Below are 13,150 nucleotides of genomic sequence, written 5' to 3'. Positions count from 1 at the left end.
GCCACTCGAGGCCTTGGCAGGCTTCTTGTCCCAGTCTGGGACCCTGCGTGGAGCGGGACACGAAGCCCCTGCGTGGGGGCGGGACACGCGGCCGCTGCGAGGGGGCCGGCCCCGCCCAGGGGCGCTGGTCCGGCTCAGCCAATCGCGAGCGCCGGGTACCTCTTGGCGCCAGCGATTTGAATGGTTCGCAGCCGCACGAGGTGGCAGCAAGTGGGCACACCGCTGCCCTTTTGGGAGCTTCTCTGAGATCGGGAGGGGAACCCGCCCCTCGTCCTTTCGCCGGAGCCCCACCCTCCCCAGGCCGCGGGACTGGTGAAAAAAAAAACAGCTGGGAAAGTAAAACAACACTGACTTCAGGATAACGGTTACCTCTTTGGATGCAAAGAAGGGAATGGGATAAAGGAAAGGTGAAAAAGAAACTTCAAGCATTTGTATATGATTTGATTTCTTAAAAGAAAGATTTTTAAATGCTAACGTTTTGCCACAATGCTTCAATGTTTTGAAGAAATAAAATGTTAATATGTAATTTTATTACATAAAACCCCAAAATATAGCCATGCATATGCACACAGATATGCATATTTTATATGTAAACATAAACAACATGCTTCAATGAATAAAATGATAGAGATTTTCTTTATCATTGAGCTTTATTCTTTTCCTGAACTTACGGTTATTTCAGGTACTTCAGGGCTCCAGAGCTTGCCAGGAGACGCACATGTCCAAGAAGGCCAGTCCCCAGCAGGGAAGCAGGATGGAGCCCCAGGTGCAGGTAGGTCACGGCAGGATGGGGGTACTGGGGATGGTCGAAGGCAGGCAGGGAGGCTCGGGGTCAGGCAACGGGGAGGGAAGCATCGGGGTGTATGTGGGGCACAGGTAGGCCAAGGCAGGATGGAGTGAGGGGCGCTGTGTGGGACCCAAGTAGGAAGGGAGGGGAGGGGTGCTTCAGGAGCCACGGTGGGGCTATCCCCTCCCCCCACCTCCTGCCACCTCCCAAAGCAGCAGCTGAGTCCCTCCTGAGCTCCCTGTGGGACAGGCCCAGCTTTGGCATCTGCGTCCTTGCCCCAACTTGCTACACGGCTCCCCTCATCTGGAGCCCCCGGCCCGCTTATCTTTCCCACCACAGACCGAATGCATCTTTGGACATGTGGCTGGCTCTGGGATGAAATGTTTCCAGGGCACTTCATTGGCACTCTTAACTCGTGTCATAACACACTGAATTGTTTTATAAGTTCGTTTAGAAATAGCTTATTCACAAGAATATCAAACTTCCTCATTCTTGGTCAACATTGACAGATTGTCATTTATCTTAGCATGTTATACATACTCCAGTTAAGTATTTTTCCCCCTTTGTCTGTGATCGTCTACAGATAACACTGGTCTGCTATTAGCTTAGAGTCCATCTCTGCCTTTGCTCTTTCATTTTTCCTGAACTTCCCGTGTGGGATAATTTCTCATATTGCTTTCCCTGATCCTAACTTACTTATTATAATTAAGCGGGGTGTAGGAATAGGAATATAGTATAGTTATGAATGTACAATAACATATATTCCATTATTCTAAATTGATTTAAATGTACTTAAAAATTATAGTTGAAGATAGAGTGCCTCGTTCGGAAGGGAAGGGGGTCTACACAATATTTGCTTTTATAAAGGGGGTATTGGGTCTGAAATGATAGCTATGGCCATAAGTTAGCAACGCTTGCTAGGAACTGGGTTGATGTTAACTCTGCTAGTTCTGATCCATAGATCATAATCATTTGCAGATCTATGGTCTATTGTAGAATTTGTGTGTTAGTTGCAGCATTTATCACATTTTAGGTACCGCATTATATATATGATATTCAGTAGCTTACCCTTCTAAATGAAAAGATAAAAGGACTACAGATGAGTAGATTCTTAGTGAGTTGTTCCCCGCCCTCTCCCATTCCCACTAATTTGCTTAGAGATAGCCAATACAGACGATTTTTTAAACATGTGGATGAGGATAGAAACTCAATCCTTAACCATTACACATTTTCAGGACTGAGTTTAAATTAAATTTTAGGCTATCATTAGCAATGTACCGCTATTCTCACATTTCTTTTATAGTCTCTTGTTTTGATGACCTTTTCGTACTTCGGTCTTTGCTTAATTTCATTCAGAGCTAGAAAACATGGTAATTTTTAACAACTCCTTGGTAATTCTGCAAATAAAAAGGAAGTTTTAAAAAGGCAGATTTAAAAAGAAAAGAATTGATTTGATTCCAAAGCTGGTATTAACGTATTTTAATGCAGAGGAAAGATAAAGAGCAAGATGAATCTTAAGGTTATAAGAGGCCCATCAAATTGACCTACATGAGCTCACAGAAGTTACACGTTTCCTAAGGCCAAGGAACTGTTTCATGACCTTGAAGGGTATATTAGTATTTCTTCTTAAGTCATTACATTTTCAAACATTGGAACTGCTCAGATTTGGTTCACTGCACAAACCAATCACTTAGAATGTTAAAGAGCATGACTTTGGTCTCCTGGAGACAGCTCTTCTGTGACTGAGCTCTCCTTTGCACGGCCTGTCTACCTTCCCTGTGAATTTTTTTTTCTTGTTTTTTTTTTTTTTTTATTTGTTTGTTTTTTTTTTTTTCCCCTTGTCAGCCTACATTGTGAATGCAACTGATAGAACAAACACCAACACCTAACACTGGAAATTCTCTCCTCTGAACTCATTTGAAACACATGCTGAGTTTCTCAATCGGCAAGCTTTATGAAATGTCAGAACGTTTTAGAGTTGGAAGTGATTGTTGGACTCATTATAATCACACAGGGAGCTTAAGAAAATACTAATGCCTCAGCCCCAGCTGCAGAAATTCTGAATTAACTTGTCTGGGGAAGACTGCAGGCGCTATGTTTTAAAAAGTTTTCCAAGCAATTTTAATGTCCAGCCAATTGGAGAACCACTGGGCTAGTCCCATTGGATGAGATAAAAACAGAAATTCATGTATGATTTGACATAGCAAAGGGCACAAAACTAGACATCAGAATAGCTGAGCATAAACACTGACGGCGCCGGCCCTCCCTGCCCCGCAGAGGCCCGCGCGGCCTCCCTCCGCCGCGGGGACCCGGGGTGGCGGCCGTCGCAACCCCCGTCCTTCCCGCGCCCCGCGCCCCGCCGCCGCCGCCGCCGCCGCCCCTCTCACTTCAGGGGCGCAACCGGCACAGCCGACCGTCGGCCTCGTTCCCGCTGAGGCGTCTCTGTGCGGTACTCCCTGCGCGGGCCGGTTCTTCCCTGGCGGTCGCAGGGGGTTCAGGGGTGGGGGGGCGGGGAACGGCCGTCACTTGAGCAACGAACCGAAGCGCCGCCTGGTGGCATTTTCCACAGGCCGGCGCCACCGCAGCCGCCTTGGGTCCGCACACCCCCCTGCCGGCCGCAGCTCTTGCTGTCTCGCCGAGCCGACAAGCCTCCGCGGACAGGGGAGAGAGCCACGGCGCGAGTCGGAGGCCGGGCGGGGGTGTGCGCAGACTCTGTCCTCCGGGGACTGCGCGCATGCGCACCAGCGGGGCGGGACCCGCGGCCGCTGCGTGGGGGCGGGACCCGCGGACGGTTCGTGGGTCCGGCCCCGCCCAGGGGCACTGGTCCGGCTCAGCCAATCGCGAGCGCCGGGTACCTCTTGGCGCGGGCGATTTGAATGGTTAGCGGCCGCCTTAGTTGGCGGCAGGTGGGCACGCCGCTGCCCTTTTGGGAGCTTCTCTGAGATCGGGAGGGGAACCCGCCCCTCGTCCTTTCGCCGGAGCCCCACCCTCCCCAGGCCGCGGGACTGGCGAAAAAAAAAAACAGCTGGGAAAGTAAAACAACACTGACTTCAGGATAACGGTTACCTCTTTGGATGCAAAGAAGGGAATGGGATAAAGGAAAGGTGAAAAAGAAACTTCAAGCATTTGTATACGATCTGATTTCTGAAAAGAAAGATTTTTAAATGCTAACGTTTTGCCACAATGCGTCAACGTTTTAAAGAAATAAAATGTTAATATGTAATTGTATTATATAAAAACCCAAAATATAGCCATGCATATGCACAGAGATATGCATATTTTATATGTAAACATAAACAACATGATTCAATGAATAAAATGATAGAGATTTTCTTTATCATTGAGCTTTATTCTTTTCCTGAACTTAAGGTTATTTCAGGTACTTCAGGGCTCCAGAGCTTGCCAGGAGACGCACATGTCCAAGAAGGCCAGTCCCCAGCAGGGAAGCAGGATGGAGCCCCAGGTGCAGGTAGGTCACGGCACGATGGGGGTACTGGGGATGGTCGAAGGCAGGCAGGGAGGCTCGGGCTCAGGCAACGGGGAGGGAAGCATCGGGGTGTATGTGGGGCACAGGTAGGCCAAGGCAGGATGCAGTGAGGGGCGCTGTGTGGGACCCAAGTAGGAAGGGAGGGGAGGGGTGCTTCAGGAGCCAGGGTCGGGCTATCCCCTCCCCCCACCTCCTGCCACCTCCCAAAGCAGCAGCTGAGTCCCTCCTGAGCTCCCTGTCGGACAGGCCCAGCTTTGGCATCTGCGTCCTTGCCCCACGTTGCTACACGGCTCCCCTCATCTGGAGCCCCCGGCCCACTTTCCTTTCCCACCACAGACTGAATGCATCTTTGGACATGTGGCTGGCTCTGGGATGAAATGTTTCCAGGGCACTTCATTGGCACTCTTAACTCGTGTCATAACACACTGAATTGGTTTATAAGTACGTTTAGAAATAGCTCATTCACAAGAATATCAAACTTCCTCACTCTTGGTCAACATTGACAGATTGTAATTTATCTTAGCATGTTATACATACTCCAGTTAAGTATTTTTCCCCCTTTGTCTGTGATCGTCTACAGAGAAAACTGGCCTGCTAGTAGCTGAGAGTCCATCTCTGCCTTTGCTCTTCCATTTTTCCTGAACTTCCCGTGTGGGATAATTTCTCATATTGCTTTCCCTGATCCTAACTTACTTATTATAATTAAGCGGGGTGTAGGAATAGGAATATAGTATAGTTATGAATGTACAATAACATATATTCCATTATTCTAAATTGATTTAAATTTACTTAAAAATTATAGTTGAAGATAGAGTGCCTCATTTGGAAGGGAAGGGGGTCTACAGAATATTTGCTTTTATAAAGGGGGTATTGGGCCTGAAATGATAGCTATGGCCATAAGTTAGCAACGTTTGCTAGGAACTGGGTTGATGTTAACTCTGCTAGTTCTGCTCCATAGATCATAGTCCTTTGTAGATCTATGGTCTATTGTAGACTTTGTGTGTTAGGTGCAGCATTTATCACATTTTATGTACCGCATTATATATATGACATTCAGTAGCTTACCCTTCTAAATGAAAAGATAAAAGGACTATAGATGAGTAGATTCTTAGTGAGCTGTTCCCCGCCCTCTCCCATTCCCACTAATTTGGTTAGAGATAGCCAATACAGAAGATTCTTTAAACATGTGGATGAGGATAGAAACTCAATCCTTAACCATTACACAGTTTCAGGACTGACTTTAAATTAAATTTTAGGCTATCATTAGCAGTGTACCGCTATTCTCAGGTTTCTTTTATAGTCTCTTGTTTCGATGACCTTTTCGTACTTCGGTCTTTGCTTAATTTCATTCAGAGGTAGAAAATACGGTAATTTTTAACAACTCCTTGGTAATTCTGCAAATACAAAGGAACTTTTAAAAAGGCAGATTTAAAAAGAAAAGAATTGATTTGATTCCAAAGCTGGTATTAACATATTTTAATGCAGAGGAAAGATAAGGAGCAAGATGAATCTTAAGGTTATAAGAGGCCCATCAAATTGACCTACATGAGCTCACAGAAGTTACACGTTTCCTAAGGCCAAGGAACTGTTCCATGACCTTGAAGGGTATATTAGTATTTCTATGTAAGTCATTACATTTTCAAACATTGGAACTGCTCAGATTTGGTTCACTGCACAAACCAATCACTTAGAATGTTAAAGAGCATGACTTTGGTCTCCTGGAGACAGCTCTTCTGTGATTGAGCTCTCCTTTGCACGGCCTGTCTACCTTCCCTTTGAATTTTTTTTTCTTGTTGTTGTTGTTTTTTTTTTTCCCCTTGTCAGCCTACATTGTGAATGCAACTGATAGAACAAACACCAACACCTAACACTGGAAACTCTCTCCTCTGAACTCATTTGAAACACATGCTGAGGTTCTCAATCGGCAAGTTTTATAAAATGTCAGAACGTTTTATTAGAGTTGGGAGTGATTGTTGGACTCATAATAATCACACAGGGAGCTTAAGAAAATACTAATGCCTCAGCCCCACCTTCAGAAATTCTGAATTAACTTGTCTGGGGAAGGCTGCAGGCCCCTATGTTTTTAAAAAGTTTTCCAAGCAATTTGAACGTCCAGCCAATTGGAGAACCACTGGGCTAGTCCCATGCGATCAGATAAAAACAGAAATTCATATAGGATTGGACATAGCAAAGGGCACAAAACTAGACATCAGAATAGCTGAGACTAAACACTGACGGCGCCGGCCCTCCCCGCCCCGCAGAGGCCCGCGCGGCCTCCCTCCGCCGCGGGGACCCGGGGTGGCAGCCGCCGCAACCCCCGTCCTTCACGCGCCCCGCGCCCTGACGCCGCCGCCGCCGCCGCCGCCGCCGCCGCCGCAGCCCGCACTCACCTCAGGGGCGCAACCGGCACAGCCGGCCGGCGGCCTCGTTCCCGCCGAAGCGTCTCGGTGCGGTACTCACTGCGCGGGCCGGTTCTTCCCCGGCGGTCGCAGGGGGTTCAGGGATGGGGGGGCGGGGAACGGCCGTCACACGAGCAACGAACCGAAGCGCCGCCTGGTGGCATTTTCCACAGGCCGGCGCCACCGCAGCCGCCTTGGGTCCGCACAGCCCCCTGCCGGCCGCAGCTCTTGCTGTCTCGCCGAGCCGACAAGCCTCCGCGGACAAGGGAGGGAGCCGCGGCGCGAGTCGGAGGCCGGGCGGGGGTGTGCGCAGACTCTTTCCTCTGGGGACTGCGCGCATGCGCACCAGCGGGGCGGGACCCGCGGCCCCTGCGTGGGGGCGGGACCCGCGGCCGCTGCGAGGGGGCCGGCCCCGCCCAGGGGCGCTGGTCCGGCTCAGCCAATCGCGAGCGCCGGGTACCTCTTGGCGCGGGCGATTTGAATGGTTCGCGGCCGCCCGAGGTGGCGGCAGGTGGGCACGCCGCTGCCCTTTTGGGAGCTTCTCTGAGATCGGGAGGGGAACCCGCCCCTCGTCCTTTCGCCGGAGCCCCACCCTCCCCAGGCCGCGGGACTGGCGAAAAAAAAAACAGCTGGGAAAGTAAAACAACACTGACTTCAGGATAACGGTTACCTCTTTGGATGCAAAGAAGGGAATGGGATAAAGGAAAGGTGAAAAAGAAACTTCAAGCATTTGTATACGATCTGATTTCTGAAAAGAAAGATTTTTAAATGCTAACGTTTTGCCACAATGCGTCAACGTTTTAAAGAAATAAAATGTTAATATGTAATTGTATTATATAAAAACCCAAAATATAGCCATGCATATGCACAGAGATATGCATATTTTATATGTAAACATAAACAACATGATTCAATGAATAAAATGATAGAGATTTTCTTTATCATTGAGCTTTATTCTTTTCCTGAACTTAAGGTTATTTCAGGTACTTCAGGGCTCCAGAGCTTGCCAGGAGACGCACATGTCCAAGAAGGCCAGTCCCCAGCAGGGAAGCAGGATGGAGCCCCAGGTGCAGGTAGGTCACGGCACGATGGGGGTACTGGGGATGGTCGAAGGCAGGCAGGGAGGCTCGGGCTCAGGCAACGGGGAGGGAAGCATCGGGGTGTATGTGGGGCACAGGTAGGCCAAGGCAGGATGCAGTGAGGGGCGCTGTGTGGGACCCAAGTAGGAAGGGAGGGGAGGGGTGCTTCAGGAGCCAGGGTCGGGCTATCCCCTCCCCCCACCTCCTGCCACCTCCCAAAGCAGCAGCTGAGTCCCTCCTGAGCTCCCTGTCGGACAGGCCCAGCTTTGGCATCTGCGTCCTTGCCCCACGTTGCTACACGGCTCCCCTCATCTGGAGCCCCCGGCCCACTTTCCTTTCCCACCACAGACTGAATGCATCTTTGGACATGTGGCTGGCTCTGGGATGAAATGTTTCCAGGGCACTTCATTGGCACTCTTAACTCGTGTCATAACACACTGAATTGGTTTATAAGTACGTTTAGAAATAGCTCATTCACAAGAATATCAAACTTCCTCACTCTTGGTCAACATTGACAGATTGTAATTTATCTTAGCATGTTATACATACTCCAGTTAAGTATTTTTCCCCCTTTGTCTGTGATCGTCTACAGAGAAAACTGGCCTGCTAGTAGCTGAGAGTCCATCTCTGCCTTTGCTCTTCCATTTTTCCTGAACTTCCCGTGTGGGATAATTTCTCATATTGCTTTCCCTGATCCTAACTTACTTATTATAATTAAGCGGGGTGTAGGAATAGGAATATAGTATAGTTATGAATGTACAATAACATATATTCCATTATTCTAAATTGATTTAAATTTACTTAAAAATTATAGTTGAAGATAGAGTGCCTCATTTGGAAGGGAAGGGGGTCTACAGAATATTTGCTTTTATAAAGGGGGTATTGGGCCTGAAATGATAGCTATGGCCATAAGTTAGCAACGTTTGCTAGGAACTGGGTTGATGTTAACTCTGCTAGTTCTGCTCCATAGATCATAGTCCTTTGTAGATCTATGGTCTATTGTAGACTTTGTGTGTTAGGTGCAGCATTTATCACATTTTATGTACCGCATTATATATATGACATTCAGTAGCTTACCCTTCTAAATGAAAAGATAAAAGGACTATAGATGAGTAGATTCTTAGTGAGCTGTTCCCCGCCCTCTCCCATTCCCACTAATTTGGTTAGAGATAGCCAATACAGAAGATTCTTTAAACATGTGGATGAGGATAGAAACTCAATCCTTAACCATTACACAGTTTCAGGACTGACTTTAAATTAAATTTTAGGCTATCATTAGCAGTGTACCGCTATTCTCAGGTTTCTTTTATAGTCTCTTGTTTCGATGACCTTTTCGTACTTCGGTCTTTGCTTAATTTCATTCAGAGGTAGAAAATACGGTAATTTTTAACAACTCCTTGGTAATTCTGCAAATACAAAGGAACTTTTAAAAAGGCAGATTTAAAAAGAAAAGAATTGATTTGATTCCAAAGCTGGTATTAACATATTTTAATGCAGAGGAAAGATAAGGAGCAAGATGAATCTTAAGGTTATAAGAGGCCCATCAAATTGACCTACATGAGCTCACAGAAGTTACACGTTTCCTAAGGCCAAGGAACTGTTCCATGACCTTGAAGGGTATATTAGTATTTCTATGTAAGTCATTACATTTTCAAACATTGGAACTGCTCAGATTTGGTTCACTGCACAAACCAATCACTTAGAATGTTAAAGAGCATGACTTTGGTCTCCTGGAGACAGCTCTTCTGTGATTGAGCTCTCCTTTGCACGGCCTGTCTACCTTCCCTTTGAATTTTTTTTTCTTGTTGTTGTTGTTTTTTTTTTTCCCCTTGTCAGCCTACATTGTGAATGCAACTGATAGAACAAACACCAACACCTAACACTGGAAACTCTCTCCTCTGAACTCATTTGAAACACATGCTGAGGTTCTCAATCGGCAAGTTTTATAAAATGTCAGAACGTTTTATTAGAGTTGGGAGTGATTGTTGGACTCATAATAATCACACAGGGAGCTTAAGAAAATACTAATGCCTCAGCCCCACCTTCAGAAATTCTGAATTAACTTGTCTGGGGAAGGCTGCAGGCCCCTATGTTTTTAAAAAGTTTTCCAAGCAATTTGAACGTCCAGCCAATTGGAGAACCACTGGGCTAGTCCCATGCGATCAGATAAAAACAGAAATTCATATAGGATTGGACATAGCAAAGGGCACAAAACTAGACATCAGAATAGCTGAGACTAAACACTGACGGCGCCGGCCCTCCCCGCCCCGCAGAGGCCCGCGCGGCCTCCCTCCGCCGCGGGGACCCGGGGTGGCAGCCGCCGCAACCCCCGTCCTTCACGCGCCCCGCGCCCTGACGCCGCCGCCGCCGCCGCCGCCGCCGCAGCCCGCACTCACCTCAGGGGCGCAACCGGCACAGCCGGCCGGCGGCCTCGTTCCCGCCGAAGCGTCTCGGTGCGGTACTCACTGCGCGGGCCGGTTCTTCCCCGGCGGTCGCAGGGGGTTCAGGGATGGGGGGGCGGGGAACGGCCGTCACACGAGCAACGAACCGAAGCGCCGCCTGGTGGCATTTTCCACAGGCCGGCGCCACCGCAGCCGCCTTGGGTCCGCACAGCCCCCTGCCGGCCGCAGCTCTTGCTGTCTCGCCGAGCCGACAAGCCTCCGCGGACAAGGGAGGGAGCCGCGGCGCGAGTCGGAGGCCGGGCGGGGGTGTGCGCAGACTCTTTCCTCTGGGGACTGCGCGCATGCGCACCAGCGGGGCGGGACCCGCGGCCCCTGCGTGGGGGCGGGACCCGCGGCCGCTGCGAGGGGGCCGGCCCCGCCCAGGGGCGCTGGTCCGGCTCAGCCAATCGCGAGCGCCGGGTACCTCTTGGCGCGGGCGATTTGAATGGTTCGCGGCCGCCCGAGGTGGCGGCAGGTGGGCACGCCGCTGCCCTTTTGGGAGCTTCTCTGAGATCGGGAGGGGAACCCGCCCCTCGTCCTTTCGCCGGAGCCCCACCCTCCCCAGGCCGCGGGACTGGCGAAAAAAAAAACAGCTGGGAAAGTAAAACAACACTGACTTCAGGATAACGGTTACCTCTTTGGATGCAAAGAAGGGAATGGGATAAAGGAAAGGTGAAAAAGAAACTTCAAGCATTTGTATACGATCTGATTTCTGAAAAGAAAGATTTTTAAATGCTAACGTTTTGCCACAATGCGTCAACGTTTTAAAGAAATAAAATGTTAATATGTAATTGTATTATATAAAAACCCAAAATATAGCCATGCATATGCACAGAGATATGCATATTTTATATGTAAACATAAACAACATGATTCAATGAATAAAATGATAGAGATTTTCTTTATCATTGAGCTTTATTCTTTTCCTGAACTTAAGGTTATTTCAGGTACTTCAGGGCTCCAGAGCTTGCCAGGAGACGCACATGTCCAAGAAGGCCAGTCCCCAGCAGGGAAGCAGGATGGAGCCCCAGGTGCAGGTAGGTCACGGCACGATGGGGGTACTGGGGATGGTCGAAGGCAGGCAGGGAGGCTCGGGCTCAGGCAACGGGGAGGGAAGCATCGGGGTGTATGTGGGGCACAGGTAGGCCAAGGCAGGATGCAGTGAGGGGCGCTGTGTGGGACCCAAGTAGGAAGGGAGGGGAGGGGTGCTTCAGGAGCCAGGGTCGGGCTATCCCCTCCCCCCACCTCCTGCCACCTCCCAAAGCAGCAGCTGAGTCCCTCCTGAGCTCCCTGTCGGACAGGCCCAGCTTTGGCATCTGCGTCCTTGCCCCACGTTGCTACACGGCTCCCCTCATCTGGAGCCCCCGGCCCACTTTCCTTTCCCACCACAGACTGAATGCATCTTTGGACATGTGGCTGGCTCTGGGATGAAATGTTTCCAGGGCACTTCATTGGCACTCTTAACTCGTGTCATAACACACTGAATTGGTTTATAAGTACGTTTAGAAATAGCTCATTCACAAGAATATCAAACTTCCTCACTCTTGGTCAACATTGACAGATTGTAATTTATCTTAGCATGTTATACATACTCCAGTTAAGTATTTTTCCCCCTTTGTCTGTGATCGTCTACAGAGAAAACTGGCCTGCTAGTAGCTGAGAGTCCATCTCTGCCTTTGCTCTTCCATTTTTCCTGAACTTCCCGTGTGGGATAATTTCTCATATTGCTTTCCCTGATCCTAATTTACTTATTATAATTAAGCGGGGTGTAGGAATAGGAATATAGTATAGTTATGAATGTACAATAACATATATTCCATTATTCTAAATTGATTTAAATTTACTTAAAAATTATAGTTGAAGATAGAGTGCCTCATTTGGAAGGGAAGGGGGTCTACACAATATTTGCTTTTATAAAGGGGGTATTGGGCCTGAAATGATAGCTATGGCCATAAGTTAGCAACGTTTGCTAGGAACTGGGTTGATGTTAACTCTGCTAGTTCTGATCCATGGATCATAGTCCTTTGTAGATCTATGGTCTATTGTAGACTTTGTGTGTTAGGTGCAGCATTTATCACATTTTATGTACCGCATTATATATATGACATTCAGTAGCTTACCCTTCTAAATGAAAAGATAAAAGGACTATAGATGAGTAGATTCTTAGTGAGCTGTTCCCCGCCCTCTCCCATTCCCACTAATTTGGTTAGAGATAGCCAATACAGAAGATTCTTTAAACATGTGGATGAGGATAGAAACTCAATCCTTAACCATTACACAGTTTCAGGACTGACTTTAAATTAAACTTTAGGCTATCATTAGCAGTGTACCGCTATTCTCAGGTTTCTTTTATAGTCTCTTGTTTCGATGACCTTTTCGTACTTCGGTCTTTGCTTAATTTCATTCAGAGGTAGAAAATACGGTAATTTTTAACAACTCCTTGGTAATTCTGCAAATACAAAGGAACTTTTAAAAAGGCAGATTTAAAAAGAAAAGAATTGATTTGATTCCAAAGCTGGTATTAACATATTTTAATGCAGAGGAAAGATAAGGAGCAAGATGAATCTTAAGGTTATAAGAGGCCCATCAAATTGACCTACATGAGCTCACAGAAGTTACACGTTTCCTAAGGCCAAGGAACTGTTCCATGACCTTGAAGGGTATATTAGTATTTCTATGTAAGTCATTACATTTTCAAACATTGGAACTGCTCAGATTTGGTTCACTGCACAAACCAATCACTTAGAATGTTAAAGAGCATGACTTTGGTCTCCTGGAGACAGCTCTTCTGTGATTGAGCTCTCCTTTGCACGGCCTGTCTACCTTCCCTTTGAATTTTTTTTTCTTGTTGTTGTTGTTTTTTTTTTTTCCCCTTGTCAGCCTACATTGTGAATGCAACTGATAGAACAAACACCAACACCTAACACTGGAAACTCTCTCCTCTGAACTCATTTGAA

This window comes from Camelus bactrianus, chromosome 24 (genome assembly GCF_048773025.1).
Source record: "Camelus bactrianus isolate YW-2024 breed Bactrian camel chromosome 24, ASM4877302v1, whole genome shotgun sequence".
Lineage (NCBI taxonomy): Eukaryota > Metazoa > Chordata > Mammalia > Artiodactyla > Camelidae > Camelus > Camelus bactrianus.
This window is presented reverse-complemented; position numbering follows the sequence as displayed.